The sequence below is a fragment of the Neolamprologus brichardi genome, chromosome 8 (assembly GCF_056152115.1).
Source record: "Neolamprologus brichardi isolate AB-2024 chromosome 8, ASM5615211v1, whole genome shotgun sequence".
In the NCBI taxonomy this organism is placed as follows: Eukaryota; Metazoa; Chordata; class Actinopteri; order Cichliformes; family Cichlidae; genus Neolamprologus; species Neolamprologus brichardi.
Window position 1 is genome coordinate 25,757,501 of NC_142111.1, and position 15,716 is coordinate 25,773,216.

Genomic DNA, 15,716 nt, shown 5'->3' on the forward strand with positions numbered 1-15,716 from the left:
GACAGAAACTGGCTTCCATACATATGATTTAAAATAAAAAGTGCAAAAATTCTTTCACATGGTGTAAAAACACTGGTTGCTGCAATATTTCATCATTGGCAGGGAAAAAACAAATTTAAGAGACGAACATCTAAAATATTTCAAGTAAAAAACACTCCCTAATGTAGAAGAATCTCCTGAATTTCCATTTTAAAAAAGTAAATTTCCTTCAATTCATCTCTAACACTGAGCACCTTACACATTGCTAACACTACATCACTGCGTATATAGAATTAATTTTAGCGGCCCTGATGTGGGTGGATGAATATTGCCTCCACCCTCATGTAGTCACTCTGTCACCCTCACCTGCTGCAGATGTTAAAGGTTCCTGCTAATTTTGCCGTGAGGCAGACGGTAGGCTGGTGCACTCGAAACCAGGTTACGCTTTAATAGATAATTACCATTATTGCAGCTCTTGGTATGTAAATCTATAGTGAACAGCAGCCTTTGGAAAGTGCCCAGCATGTTGAAAGTGCCCAGTGGGGTCACTTAATGGAGTCAGGGTGAAAATATAGCTTTCAGAAAATGATGGGATAAAGAGAGGCCATTAACATGTACGCAACACAGTATACAGCAGATAGAGCTGTACTTATGCAGTCTGCTGAAGTTCCTCCCTATTGTTTCACTGCGAGCATGTGAAAACATGAATAATGAGTCACAGACCCGCCCCACGGGGTTTGAGTCACGCATGCATTCAGTCGACATGCAGAAATATTTCATATATCTCAGAAAAAACCCATCGGCTGGCTTTAGCCACCGATATCGACGTGCAGCATACACTTCCTCAACGCCTTCAGTCTGTTCACCGTCTCCTGAGGCCTGCACAGGGTCAGGATAGTGCAGTCAGCAGCCAGCAAATACTAAACAGGAAAAAAAAGCTGCTAATGCAGTGTGACTAGTAGGAAATGACCGTTTCAGCTGAGGCTGGAAGCTGGGCTGAAAAGTCATCTACACTTTGTGCATGTCTGTCCTCAGGTAAAGCTGGAAGCTCAAGATTCTGCTTGCTTTTGTTGTAAACCTGCATTTATTTGAATAACCAGCAGTTCTTTGGTCGCAAGAACCTTTGGAAGTCTGTGGGAAATTATTCTTTTATTTATTTATATTTTTTATATTTATTATTCAGATTGCAGCGTAAGTTAATTCTCAGTTATAGTGATTGTTAGGAGAAAAAGAGGAAACTAAAACACTGGCTAATGACTTTTCAATCACAACTTATCAGCAGATGAAGCTGATGGAGGGTCCTTAAGTTTTTCAGTCAGATCCACTCCTCATTGTGACATCCAGGTTCTAACAAACAAGGCAAAAACACTCAGTCGAGACTTCAACAAACACGTGCCCTCGTTATGGCTACATGTCTATGAGGATTGGGCTTTTCAGGCACACAGGACATGTTTTTACTCCTAATTAGTTTTAATGTCAGACTTTAGATTTGATGATTAAGGATAAATTAACAGGTAAAAGGTAAAAACATCCTGTTGATGTTATACTGAACACTAGGGGACATGTGCTGTTTAATCAGCAGAGCCATAAACATAAAGATAAGAGAAAATCGCACCAAACGACTTTTCCATTAGCGCCTGTCATGTTCCATCTTTTTGTGAGAGGATGATGCACAGACACGGGATGAATTTACACTTATTAGGATCTCCGTGGATGTTTGCTTGTCCGGACTTTTGTGCCAACAGTCAGGTTTGCTTTGATTGGAGGATGTGACACCGCCGCGAGACCTGACAGCATATGGTGTGCGTGCAACAGCTAAGCTAGCATATTGGCATGAACACCTTGCAGTGACATCAGGACACAGAATGTCTGACAATTCTGGAAACTGAGGACTTTTAAGGCATTTTCTGCACAATAAGCAAAAACTGAAAACAACAAAGATTCCAGAACAGCTTGGAAAGCTTTCATGAATCAATCAGCACAAGGAGCTTGACTTTTCATGCCTCGTGCACTACTGATAATAACAGTTTTTGTCTTTTTCCTTATTTGCCTCCAACATCTCGAACAGCAGTGAAATACTTGAGTGTGCTCTCTGTTTATTAATCATCTGTTTTCATGATTGCATCGTCTACAATCAAGCTGTCAGACATTTTTAGCCACGAGAGGCGGTCTAATTGGAGCACACTGCGTCAGAACTGGAGAGGATCCTCAGACTTTGATCTGCTGACATATCAGAGGTGCAGTGATTGACACTGAGGAACGCTGCATAAATAATTTTAGTTTCTGGAGGAGCGCGTGCATAAAGCAACACATTTTTTGACCTTAACTCTTTCCTGGTGAGTTGAGTCTCAGTCGGGAGTTTCAGGTCTTATTTAATAAAACATGATATTCATTTTACAAACTCTGATCCCACTGGAGTCATAAAGAATAATAGATTCAACTATTTTTCTTAAAATGTCATTGAAAAGTCACTACCATATGCATGTACAGTGTGCCTCAGCTTCTCAGTCAGATTGGCTTGCATTTAAAACAGAGATGGTAATGGTCAGAATTCTTAATCCGAGTCCACGTTAGCGATTCGCAGTGACTTGGTGTCAACAACATTTAAATGACGATGGGCGAAACCCTCTACTGGCCATGCAAATTGATCAGGTGCTGAGATAAAATCCTAACTTTGACACCAGCACTTGAAGCGACTCACACTTAGGCAGCGTTCGCTGGAACATCCAACCATCGCGGCTTCAGAGTCAATATCTCCATCTGTGGACGTAGCTGCAGCTTGAGGTTTTCAGGCGGGTGAGAGGACAACATGGTTTCATCTGTTGCTTGGTGAAACACAATTCTTCTAAAAATATGAGGATTACCATTTTACCCCATCACCCAAACCCTGCTTCCAACTCAGTCATGCTTCCACACCATCCGGCTCCTGACACGTCCAACAGTCTTCCATCGCCATGAAATTGGGGCAGACGGAGGCGAAACCAGCATGCTGAGTGCCCTAAATGAACAAATGGATGAAAGATGCCTTGCAAGTGTCTAAACAGACAGAAAAATGAGGGTACAGGCTATTAACTGGTCAGGGTGTATAACTTATAGTGTGGGTGGTGTTGGGGGGGGGGGGGGGGAAACTACCAACAAAAGCGTATGAAATAAATAGGGGTGCAACGATACACAAAATTCACGGTTCGGTTCGATACTTTGGTGTCACGGTTCGATATTTTTTCGATACAAAAAAAATGTTCATGCCAGAAAAGAGTTTATTACAGAGAAATGTCTCTTTCCAAAATAAAAGCTCTACTATACGCTTCTTCTGGGCTATATTCTCAGCAGCATATTAAACATATCAGGTCCCCATAAGGAGAATCATGTGCTAACGGCTGTCTAAATGACTCGGGTAAAGTTTGTAGCATGCGTGCTTGTTGTTTTTGTCTGCTTCCACTTGTCTTTGCACGAGGATGATGTCGGAGTAAATGTGCAGTCATATTCGTTGTGTTCCCACTAGTGCTGTCAGCGTTAATCTGAAATGACGTTAATGCCACAACACGGCAAATCTCCCTTAACGAGCTACCGCAGATCGCCCCGTGCGTGGGGCTGGACGGCCAACACGTTAGCGAGCTAACTGCGCTAACACACTAGTTCCCACCAATGTAATTGAGCATTGCTGGCACATCCGACATATTGTTTTACTTTTGTCCATGACGCGCTTACCTTCAGGGTCATACGTCACATGAAAACCAAAATAGTTCCAAACGCCAGATCTGAATGAGGGTGGGGGAGGTTCAATTTGCCATGTTGCAACGAGCTTAGCTTCTGTCTTGCTAGCTTGCCCTGCGCTCAGTGGATCTGCGTTCGACTACTCCGCCTAGGCTGCACTGTTGAGCGCAGATCCACTGAGCGCTCAACACAGACAGCAGCGTCAGAAGGAAAGTTGATCAAATAAATTAAAAATGTTGTATTGTTCATACATATGCATACTGAACCGAAAGCACTGTATCGAACGGTTCAATATCTATACGAGTATCGTTGCACCCCTAGAAATAAACTAGCTCCAGGTTAGCTTGTTAGCTCAGACATGGTGGGAATGGAAAACTTTACATTTTACATGGACCATACTCGATAGTTCTGAGCTTTAATGTCATAAACATCACTGTTAACTTTGTTTTTGTGTGGATTTTACTTTTAAACGATGTTAAGGTTTAAAATGAAACTTCGCCAGCTTTCATCACAAAGGCAACTTTTCTACGTGTCAGAGCTTCATCGTATTTTTATCCTTGTTAATCTCCTCAAATGCTCGTAATCCTCAGACTGTTATGTGGGTGGTTATTTTCTTTTCATTCAGCTCACGCCTTTATGCATTCTTTATAAGGAGGACATGATTTTTCTTCTTACCTCTTATTAGCAACATAAATCTGTCAGACCATAATGCACAGACATTACAGCCAACGCTGAGTCAGCGAGTGTTACCCTTTACTCTGCCCTTTTCTTGCATGTCCATCAGGTGTAAGAATCTCCTATTAGGATTTAAAATAATGTGTAAATCAAGCAGTTGAACCTTCGGCTCTTCCCCCTGGAAACATTAGTAATCCAGATGACCTCGGTGCGCAGTCATGACGGATACCCAAAGGAATCCTTCGTGTTTGATGTTTCAGAAGAATCTGGGTGAGGAAACGATGATTTAACCAGTGTCAGTGTCAGTTTAGGATATTGTGAGTTGAGTTTTATTCAGTGCTACAACAGATCTTCTCCAAACACATGTTCCTCATCCACAGAGCATCTCATTGGTTCTACCGTGTTCTGATCCTGTGGCATCACATAGTCACGTGGCTTTTATTGTCATTTCAAGCAGGTGAAGAGGTACAGTACAGAGTGAAATGAGACTCTGGTGCTACATATGACATATAACGGACAAACACAAGACTACATAAAGTCCAATGTGCAAAAAACTGCACAAATAAACAAGACAAGACAGTGCAACACTAGTCAGAACAGGATGATACAGACACAAGACTGTGCAGTGGGAATGTGCAAATACTGTTCATCTGTCAGACTAAACATGAACTGTCCCATGGCGTTGGTGCCTTAAAACACAAACTGCATCAATACTGCTCTGAGGTCTGTGTGCCTAACCCTAGATGGGCTTCCACAGAAGAAGACATTGACAGCAACATGGTGGCCAGACACCACAGAGTGTCAAAACCAAGCAACTCGTAGCAATGACGATATAACTGTTAGTGACACAAAGTGGACCAGAGTGAAAAATATCCCAGCTTTAAGGCAAGGAATTCACGCAACTGCCAATGGGAGTGAAGAATGATGCTGATGGGCATGTGAAGGGGTGGTAAGCATCAAAGGGTTATCTACAGATACAGCCTGAGGTAAAAACAAACTATTTTACATGTGGACGGGGCTTTATCGGGCAGAATGTGAGTTTTGCTTTTGGGAATTGTTTTTGTAAATCACAAGATCAAAATAATAAACAATGAGTTAGCCGTCAGAACGGTTAGCACCTCGAGATCATCATGGAAAAAGCAAATAAGGACTTGGGAATTAAACAAATAAAGGGTTTTTTAAGTTTAAGGAAAGATTGTTGGGATTAAGATACATGAAAATAGATGTGTTGGTGAAAAACAGTGAGCTGGTGTTCTGGGAATCCATCCTACCTGACAAACCATCCTACTTGTTGTTTCTGTGCATGCGCACAACACGAAATTAAGTGGCGACCGTACTACCTTTGTGAATTTTAGCCAGAAAAATACTCTGACGGGTAAAATTAAGTGCCAAACCATCCTACCTTTGTGAATGTGACCTACAAGCATACTAACAGCTAACATTTAGTGGCAAATCGTCCTACCTTTGTTAATAAGAGCTAGAAACATGCTTTGACGGGTAAAATGAAGTGGCAAACCGTCTTATAAGCTAGAAGCATACTCTGATGGGCAAAGTTAAGTGGCAAACAGTCATACCTACTTATATTTGTGCTGCAATTACTCTGTGACAGCAGAAACTACTTACGGTAGGACGTTTTGCCAAAGGAGGATGGTTTGTCAGAAGTTCTTCGAGTGTGGTGCTGGAGAAAGACTGACAAGCTGCCAGAGGTAGCGGGTAACTAATTAGAGCTACAGATCGTCCCCGCTGTGATGTCTCTCATGGCGTCGCTTTGTCTGTAAAATGGGTCCAGGAGAAGTTGTTTAAGAAGCAGACACATTTTATTGCTGTAATTAAGAATCTATTCACACCTGACTGAGTGTTAAACGTGTGGTCTTGCTGTTTCCTCCCTAATCTGACCCTGAAATTATTTTTTCAGATTTGTTTCTTGATACTGGACTTTTTTGTTTTAAATAAAGCTTTGTGGTTTTGCGGTTGCTTCCGTCTCCAGAGAGCAGATTTGTCTTCACACACACTCGCACACTGTTATCTTCTGCAGTTGATATGACAACAGTTTCCGGGGAGACGGAGCAACCGGTCCATGTGGGAGCCACCTGTTGTCTCCTCTCTGTGCACCGCTTGTGTCCATGTTAACACACATCAGGCACAAAGAGATGGAAACTACAACACGCGCACGATGACTGTAACGAAAGCGGCGTGGAAGAAAAGTGACGCCAGCTAATGACGAGGGTGTGGAGCTCGGGAGCGCATCGGCTCGTCTGAGCTCTAATTTATCTGCGTTTGCTTTTATGAGGTGTATAAAGTGTGAACCCCGCTTACACTTCATGCTAATGTTGACGCTGCAACAGTTTGGCAGCATCTTTAAAAGAGATCCACACTGGTGCACCCACAGATGTGACTGGGACTTGAGAACTGTCAAGTCTTTTCTTACAGGATGTTTAATTTCACAGCTTTTTCCATGAAGTATCACAAACACAAGCCTCATTTTTCAGGCCCTAGAACGCTTCTTTAAAAACTCCACTTTTTTAAGACTTCATGTGTTGTTGATTTGGCTGTAATGAGAGATTTCGACGTGTGGAGAGGATCCATGATACTGGACAAAGCTGCTGTTCAGTCTGATGTCGTATTCATGCAGTCAATGTCAGGTCATAGAGTTCGGAAGTGTCTCGAAGCCTTGTGTTTCCCTCTTCCTGACCAGTGTGACCCTGCTTTTCTCTAAGAGGTGGTGCATGATGTCTGCAGACGGTCCTGGGTCATCTCTCAGCTGGACATACAGCAGCTAAGAAGCATCCAAGATATGTTTTATAGGCATAGCTATCAAAAACCCATCAAGTTAATCAATTCTAAATATTGACACGCTCAGGCTGGCCCAACACTCAGGACTAGAGGCCATTTAACATTTCAATACTAGTATTATAACTGACAAAAGTGCGCTTCACTATGTAATGCATGCTGTGGTCAGTCCTTCTAAAATAAGCAAGTACTCAAGACTGAACAGGGACTGCTTGCCAATTAAGCCTGTAGTTGGATCGATAGGTGCCGAAAAGTAATATCAATTTATAAACGGTATCTGACAACTAAAAAGAAAAATTGAGCCTGGCGTTAATTTTGGCAGGCCACAAAGTCGAGCCAAGCCTACATGTGAGGGTAGCTAAAGCCGGCTGCATTAGCATATGACTCAGCCGATGCTCTTCCAACTGGTGAACCTCATCTACAGCTCGCCGTTTCATCAGCTGTAGCCTTCAAATCGTTTTGCATATCTGCAAGCTGCTTTGCAACCCACCTGAACCCCAATTTGCTTCTCCTTCTCCTGCTTTCCATACATGCACATTCTGTTTACTTTGACTTCTTTTTGTCTCATGTTATTGATTTGTTTGCTTTAGCTGCTGTAATAAAGGGACACGAACAAACAGAGCATCGAGCAACAAATATAAATGACTGCAGATTGAAATAACAACCTTCATTTGACAATAATGATCCTGCCTGATCTGTATCTGTGCTTTAATGTAAAAGCATGTGATTGCACCGTGAGCCGGTTCACTGAGCGGCTCCGAGTAGAAGCATCCATCTAATAATTTCCTTGAGGTCCTTTTTATTGGCGAGTTTATCTGCTTTAAAACAGAAGCGTAATACATTTTGGAACAGAGTCTTTTAACCACCACGCTCTGCCGTGAATGCACTGAAAATGTCATGCGGATATATTTGTGGATGTATGCTTCCACAAACTCAGTATATTGGTAACCCCCAGCTTGCATGAAAATTTTCCCAAGAGACGCTTTGAGGTTGTCCGCATTGTCTCACTGTCAGCCTCAATCACCGAACGCCGTGTTAGACCTCGCAGAATTAGTGTAGCCACTTTGTCTCCTCTTCTGAATAGAATTAAAGGCTCCGCGGGTCGGCGGGTCGCCGCCACTTGCTCTTAAATCTCATTGTCTCCACAAAGGGAGGACGGATTTATTTCAGCAAAGGTGGTAATCCACCGCTCAAGGAGAAATAGCTGTTGTTGTTTTTCAGCCCTCGGAGACTCTGCAGGGCGTCAAATAAGAAATGGCGAGGTCTGGCCGTTTCAGGGGTTTGTTTTTCACTCTCTTCTTGTTTTGCTGTTTTTGTTTTGGGAATGGATGAAGTCTGATTGTGTCTTTGCCGTAGAGAGGAAAAAAGAAATTGATCTTCTTGCAGACTTTGGAGAGCTGCCATTTCATTCTGTGACTGACCGGAGCGCTGCCGCAGTGATTGTGACTGTGCTGCACCCTGCAAACACACATAAAGACACGCTTTAGTCTCCATGAAGACTTCTTTTGTTGCTGTTTTTACCCTTAAGAAATATAACTCTCAGATTTGCAGGAATTAATCTTTTGTTGTCTTTCTGATGCGCATGGGCCGACGGAAACGGCGAACGGCCACAAATGAATTATTGATCAAAATACGAGTCACATTAATCTTTGTAGCCATCGCCGACCAGCGGTGAAACAAGCGCTGAGAAAGGAAACGGGTTCTGGGATTTCAGTTCTTCTTCCTTGTGTTTGGCTTTTGTTTTTCCTCTTCCTCTCTCTCTTCACTCGCCACCATGCATTATTTACTGCGCACCTACTGTATAATTAAAGCCCAAATTAAAGCAACGCATAAAAAGCAGAGGGCAGAAACTGTGATTCTAACTCAGTTCTTTAGTAACTAAAACATCTGAGTGATTCAAAGAAGCCTGTGTGACTCTCAGAAGAAGCTTCATGAATAAATCATGCATTAATAATGACCTGTAGCTTCAGAACAAGCGTCGTTCATCTTTTATGACACACGTATTAATTATGAAGAGATATTTTAGTTTAAAGAAGCTGACCTGATGATTTGTTTATGATTTACAAATAATCATTCATGAATATGTAATCAAACACTTTAAAGGTTCAGCTTGGATCACTAATGGCAGCACGAGACGTTAGTGTGTTATTACTGACGATGGTGCTCGGGTCGTTATTATTCTGATGATATTAATGTTATTGATTTAATGTGTTGAATCATTTAACAGTCATACTTTAAAGTATAATATACTTTATTATCCTTTAAAGCAGATTTAGTCTATAATGAATGCTGCCTGAAACCCTTAATTCTGACCACTGACTCTCTGGTTGAGACACCGGCTGATGTAGCACCCGTTATCTCAGTGACCTCGGTTTTTCCCACAGAGCCGATTCTGTGTGTGCATGTGTTGGAGGGTGGAGGGCTACAGGGGTCTCATTGACACTTTGCAGCACGAATTATTAAATAAAAACAGTTTGACGTACTGCCCTGCAAATATGTTCATTGCCAAAGTACAGTGTAGTGAATTAATAATGGATGGATGCAATCAGCCGCCTCTCCAGAGAGTCTCTGCCTATGTCTGGATCGGGGCGATCGTGGCTCAAGAGTTGGGAGTTTGTCTTGTAATTGGAAGGTTGCCGGTTCGAGCCCTGGCTCCGACAGTCTCGGTCGTTGTGTCCTTGGGCAAGACACTTCACCCGTTGCCTACTGGTGGTGGTCAAAGGGCCCGGTGGCGCCAGTGTCCGGCAACCATTCCAGTTCTGTTGTTTTGGGCTGCAGCTAATGACAGTAGTGGAAATCTGAAGGGACCTACTGTTGTTTTAGTCTCACTGACCTCACAGAGTACTTTAGACTACAGGTCACACTTAACCACGGTTCATAGAGCGCCATGTCCTGTGCACCGTAAACACTTTACCTTCTGCAGACCTGCTGATCTGATGCTCCTGTAGCATTTCTGGGGGATACTGAGGTGTTGGAAACAGTAGCTGTAAGCTATTTAATGTGTGCTGTTTAAAGTGCTGTCTGCACTAATAGTTCTTGTTGGCCTTGATCAAGGCTGCGGGCTGAAATGGATTGGTGAAGTAATAAAGTGGTTCTTTAAACTGCAAGTTTTGTTGTAGCTTCACCCGCTTGGTGCAGTGAGACACCATCGCTCCATTGTTTTCTGCATCCTATGACCCCATTTGGACGTGCCTGAAACGCCTTATCTAAGAGGTGTCCAGGAGGTATTCTATTCTGCTGCCTCCCTTTGATGTGGAGAGTGATGCCTCTATCCTGAGCCCCTCCTGAAAGACTGAAATCTTTGAGTCACTACCCACAGCTCATGTTCATAATGTCATAGTGAAGGCAGGAATGCAGACCAAGGTAAACTGAAAGCTTTACTTTCACGCTGCTCTGTCTTTGACCAGTTCAGCACGTGCATCACTGCACCGATCCAGCTGGTTCCCCCTCCCTGCACTCATTCTTGAGCAGGACACCAAAACTCCTCCACTTGTGGCAGCCAAGAGGATGTTGGATGTTGCTGCTTCATCGGTACAAGCTGGAGGTCATTACAGGACGACATCATCTACAAAAAGCAGAAATGGGCTCCCTCAGGCACCCTCTGCTCCTCGGTACACCTAGAAATTCTATTCATAGAAGTTATAAAGAGCATCAGTGACAAAAGGCAGTCCTGACAGAATCCAACACCCACCGGGAATGAGTCAGACCTGTTCTCCGCTCTGCTTGAGATGTTAGCATGTTTGCACAATTAAAGGCTGTGAATTATTCATTGTGTTCCAGTCCCTTCTGTCCTGTGTATTCTGCCCTTGTTATACCTGATATAACGGTTCTAAATGTGCTATTTGCTATGAAATTTGTCTAAAATCACTTCATATTTTCTCAAAAGTTTAGATGATCTTCAGTATTTTTCCATGTCTAGAGTCGCGGTGTAGTTTTTATAGGGAAGGAGAAGGTGAATGAGGAGTTTGTCTTCTACAGACTTTCCTAGAAGGAGTCTGCATGTTCAATCACTCCGGTTAGACTTCTAACAGATTCCCACTAACCTAATTTTTCCTGATCTTTACGCTTTGATAAACCAACACAAACCAATAACATCATCTAATATAAAGCAAACTGCAAAGGTGACGTGTTTGCCAAACAACCACAAATGACGACTGTCGGTGCTACAGTGTAGCTGCGTTTCAGCGCACAATCTTCTGATAAGTTTATTAAAAGTGAGCCAGGTCCAATTTGTGATTTCCAGACAAGCAGCCGAGAGATCGACGACTCCTCAGCCTCCACGTCCAAATATAGATCTCGACTCCGCGTTGGCCTTCAAACCCTCTCAGCCTGTTTGTTTGATCTCGTCCTGCCTCTCTGCGCGCCTTCTCGTAACTGCAGCTTCATTCTTTCGATGTTTGTTGTGATGTAAACACGCGGAGCACACGAGAAGATGACTGCAGATTGATATATTTTAAGAAAATAGTTTTGCACTGCTTTCAGCGCTCTTGCCGGCTTTCATCTGCCTCTCGAACGCTCTTCCTCTCTGTGCCGCTTCGCTCTTTTTGGCTGTCTGTCACCCTTAATTTCGTGGCTCGTTTGTGTGCGTGTGTGTCTCTACAGTTCAAGCAGACACAAGTATCTGCTTTGTGGATGTGTTTATGTTGTTGATTGTTGAGCTGTTGCTAAGCTGCTTGACTCCCATCACTGATGCAAGCTACACTTGAAAGCTTTAACACACACACACACACACACACACACACACACACACACACACACACACACACACACACACACACACACACACACACACACACACCCTCATGTACACTCCAGACTGCCAGTGTCACGGAGAGATTCTGAATGCAGCTGGCATCTCACCCTCTCACATTCTCTAACACACGCACACAATACAAACACCCACGCATGCATGCAAACGCACACACAGGCGACACTTCAGGCCTCTCGCAGCATCCTGATTGGGCTAAAAGTGATGGCAGCGAGGGCTAGGACTTAATTAGTTCTTGTTGGCTTGTCCCTGCTCATTCCTTTGATCAATTAGATCATCATCCACACACACACACACACATACACACACACACACACACACACACACACACACACACACACACACACAGCATTCAAGAGTTTGGGAATGCCTGGCAACACATTTTGTTTGTGAGTAAAAGATGAGCTGATGTTAACGATATTTTTCTCAGTCGGGTTAATTGAAATTCTGTTTTTATTTCCATGTCATTTTCTATAATAAAGCAGGAAATGGGCCCAGAGTCAGCTGCAGTCTCTCCAAAAGAATTGCACTCAGGATTCTAGTTGCACTTGGTGCTTCCTCTCCTACAATCTGGGTTTGTTGGAGGTCGTTTCCTGTGAGTTCTTTCTTTCCACTTTCACCAACTGCTTGCTTATAGTCTAATATTTGGGTTTTTCTTCTAATATTCTAATCCTGACGTGCTTTGACTGATCAAACTGCAGTAGTGAAGAAGCACCATGCAACTAAAGCTGACTTATGTTATGATTTGATGCTATACAAAGAAAACTGGACTGAATTGAACTTTGAGAAAACATTGAGAGGTAACAAATCTGTTTTTAATGTCCAGTTAGAGATTTCTGTGTTGGGCTGAAATTTGAAGTTCTTGTCACTCGACCTTTTCAACTTTAAGCTACCAAGCAGTGACATCATCGTTGGTGCTGATGGCCCAGCCTCCTCTTCCTCTTCTCTGTAATTTGTTTGGGGGCCTCTCTGTTTCTGCGGACATCGCCAACCTGGCGACCATTAAAGTGGAGACTTGATGTGCCCTGCGTTCTACTCGGCTCACAGAGCACCTCATGTATTTGGTAGTCCATCCATCCATCTTCATCCGCTTTATCCGAGGCCGGGTCGCGGGGGCAGCAGCCTAAGCAAAGAGGCCCAGACCTCCCTCTCCCCAGCCACCTCCTCCAGCTTATCCGGGGGAACACCAAGGCGTTCCCAGGGCAGCCGAGAGATATAATCTCCAATGTACCAATGTATTTGGTAGCATTTGGTGAATACACTTATGTTCTTAGCAGTGAGAGTAATTGTGGAAGTTCATCATTTGACACAGTTTGGCGCTGACCATCACTACCACCATAAACCGTTGTTTCTTTCCCGCTTTGATTTCATTGGTTGAAGGTAATTTCTGTGTCCGTCACAAAGACTCGAAACAGAAATGAAGTTCATAAACATTCCTGTCACATGCACGTACTCCAGCATTTAAATAAAAGTGCCCCTCTGAGTCATTCTAATAACATTGTGAAGTCTCCATCAGCCACTGTAGATACTGGCTCATATCAATCTTTTCAAATGTGCTGTGCTCCTGTGCCAGCTATCATTGTGCCAGAATAAAAAAGTGAAGCTCTTTAAATCCTTAAAAACAATTTCTTGCACTGGTAGCCTCTCTATACAATTACTGTGATTTATTGTAGAAAAACCAGGCCTTTAGCGTGGGGCGGGGGCTCCATCTTGGCACGAAAGTTCTGAAACAGCCTTCAAACCATCAAAACAAAGATCTGCATTATTACACTTAATTCTCACTTTAGCAGGCAAATTTCACATCTCTTTCTCCGTTGCGTCGCTGATGTGCATCGGCATGTGTGGGCGACATTTGAATTTTGCTGCAGGTAACTGTTTCTGTCACAGCATCTCTTGTAAATTGGTGTTGCTGTAAAAGAACTCGTTTTTTCTCTCGAGCTGTTCGTTTCTGTCAGTTCAGGTTGGCTTCCTCCTAACATCACTTCAGGTTTCTGGAGCCGGGAAGTCCAAAGGTTGGCAAAGGGAGTGAGAACAAATGAGCTAGTAGCCTTCATCATGAAATCATCATTTTGATATTATTGAGTTTATTTATGACTGATTTATCTTCCATGTACATCAGAATACATAGTTCTACTGTGTGTTCTAGTTCAGCATCCTTATCACAAAATAAAACTCCACAGTGAGAAAGACGATCCTAAAATGTGTTTTTGTTGGGAATCTATGGAAACTGAGCTGACTGACTTTTGTGGCACTGTTATGTCCCAGTCTAGAGTTACTGGAGCGCCAACATAAGGGTTAAAAAAAGGTGTCCCTGCCCCCCATAGCCACACCCAAAAAGCCAATTTACAGTTTAAGGTGTTTGTTGCTACCAAAGAAACTGAAGGCATTAACTCCGGGCTGAACAAAGACCAAAATAACAAACAAAATAAGCTATTCCAAAGAGGAAGGTGGTACCTAAACCCTGTGAAACAAAAACCAAACAAAAGACGAGCGCTACCCCTAACTCCCTGAGAGTATCCAGTAGGGGTGGGGGAAAAAATCGATACTGTGTAGTATCGTGATATTTTGTTTGCTAATAATGTATGGATACAGGGACAGCAGAAATCGATATTTTGTTACAAAAAGGTTTTTATGCTCTGACTTCAGAGCATGTTGATCCTTTTTCTGAGCAAGAATCCTGACATTCCTTCACTGTCCAAATGTGTTTAACTTGTTTTTGGCAGCAATAAACATGACAGTTTACTTATTTTAATTTAAGACATGTTTTATTTTAATTAAGTTTAAAACTTTTTTATTTAATGTAAAATTATATTTTGTTTTAATTTACTTTCAAATTCTTCAGTTGCTGAAGGGGCTGCATAGTTTTCATAAACTGCATAGTTCAGAATAGCTATAATTGTACCAGATGGTTGATTCAGTTAAGTTGGACTAGACTGTAATACAAACCGTTCAGTTTGTCAACAATAAAACTGAAATGAGAGAAAGACTGAGTGTGAGACTTTGATATTAGAGAAAATGAATATTGATAAAGTTTACCTTTATGTACAGAATCTGAATATCGCAAAATATTTTTAAAAATTGCAATAATATCGTATCGTGCGTTAAGTATTGTGATAATATTGTATCGAGGGATGTATGGTGATTCCCACCTCTAGTATCCAGCGTTAGCAGTGAAAGCTAACCTTCTGTTTTTATAGCTAGCAGACCTCCATACAAAGGCTCACCCGACATGTTAGCTGGACAGTGCTGAACCATCACTGATAAATGGAGACTTGGTTTGTATTTACATTTTAAGTGAATTCAACTTGATTTCATTTGTTGTTAAAGTTTGTTTCCTATACTTCCCCATTCTATACTAAAGTAACTTTATTGTGTAGTTGCAAATCATTTTATACTTTGTAAATAAGAATAAGAACTATTTTCTGATTTAATGTTATAAAACTGTAACTGATGCAGTAATTGTTAGTCAAAAATAAAGCATTAGCACACCTAATATTTCATCTATCCAAGCAAAAACTAGCACTCAATTTAATGTTTGTGTTTTTTACTAATCACATGTTAATTAACAAATAAACACATCAAAAATAGGATTTGAAAAAGGTCAGTGCTGAAATGTGTAAACAGATGTTTTGTGTTGGTTCATGCAGTCATTACTCAGGTTTCCTTTCATTTCTTCCGGCAGTACAGTATTTGCACTTCCACACCTTTTATTGCCATTTTTATTCTGAGCAGAAGCCCATTAGAGCTTGGCTTCAGGAAGTCCTTCAAAAAGTAAAGTTAATGAGATAAT

The 15,716-nt window shown here is 42.2% G+C and overlaps 1 protein-coding gene across 2 annotated transcripts in view; it reads left to right on the forward strand.

Moving 5' to 3' along the window:
* Window positions 1-15,716, forward strand: part of grid1b (glutamate receptor, ionotropic, delta 1b) — a 643,072-nt gene that overhangs the window by 48,168 nt on the left and 579,188 nt on the right. The gene's annotated exons all lie outside the window — the stretch shown is intronic.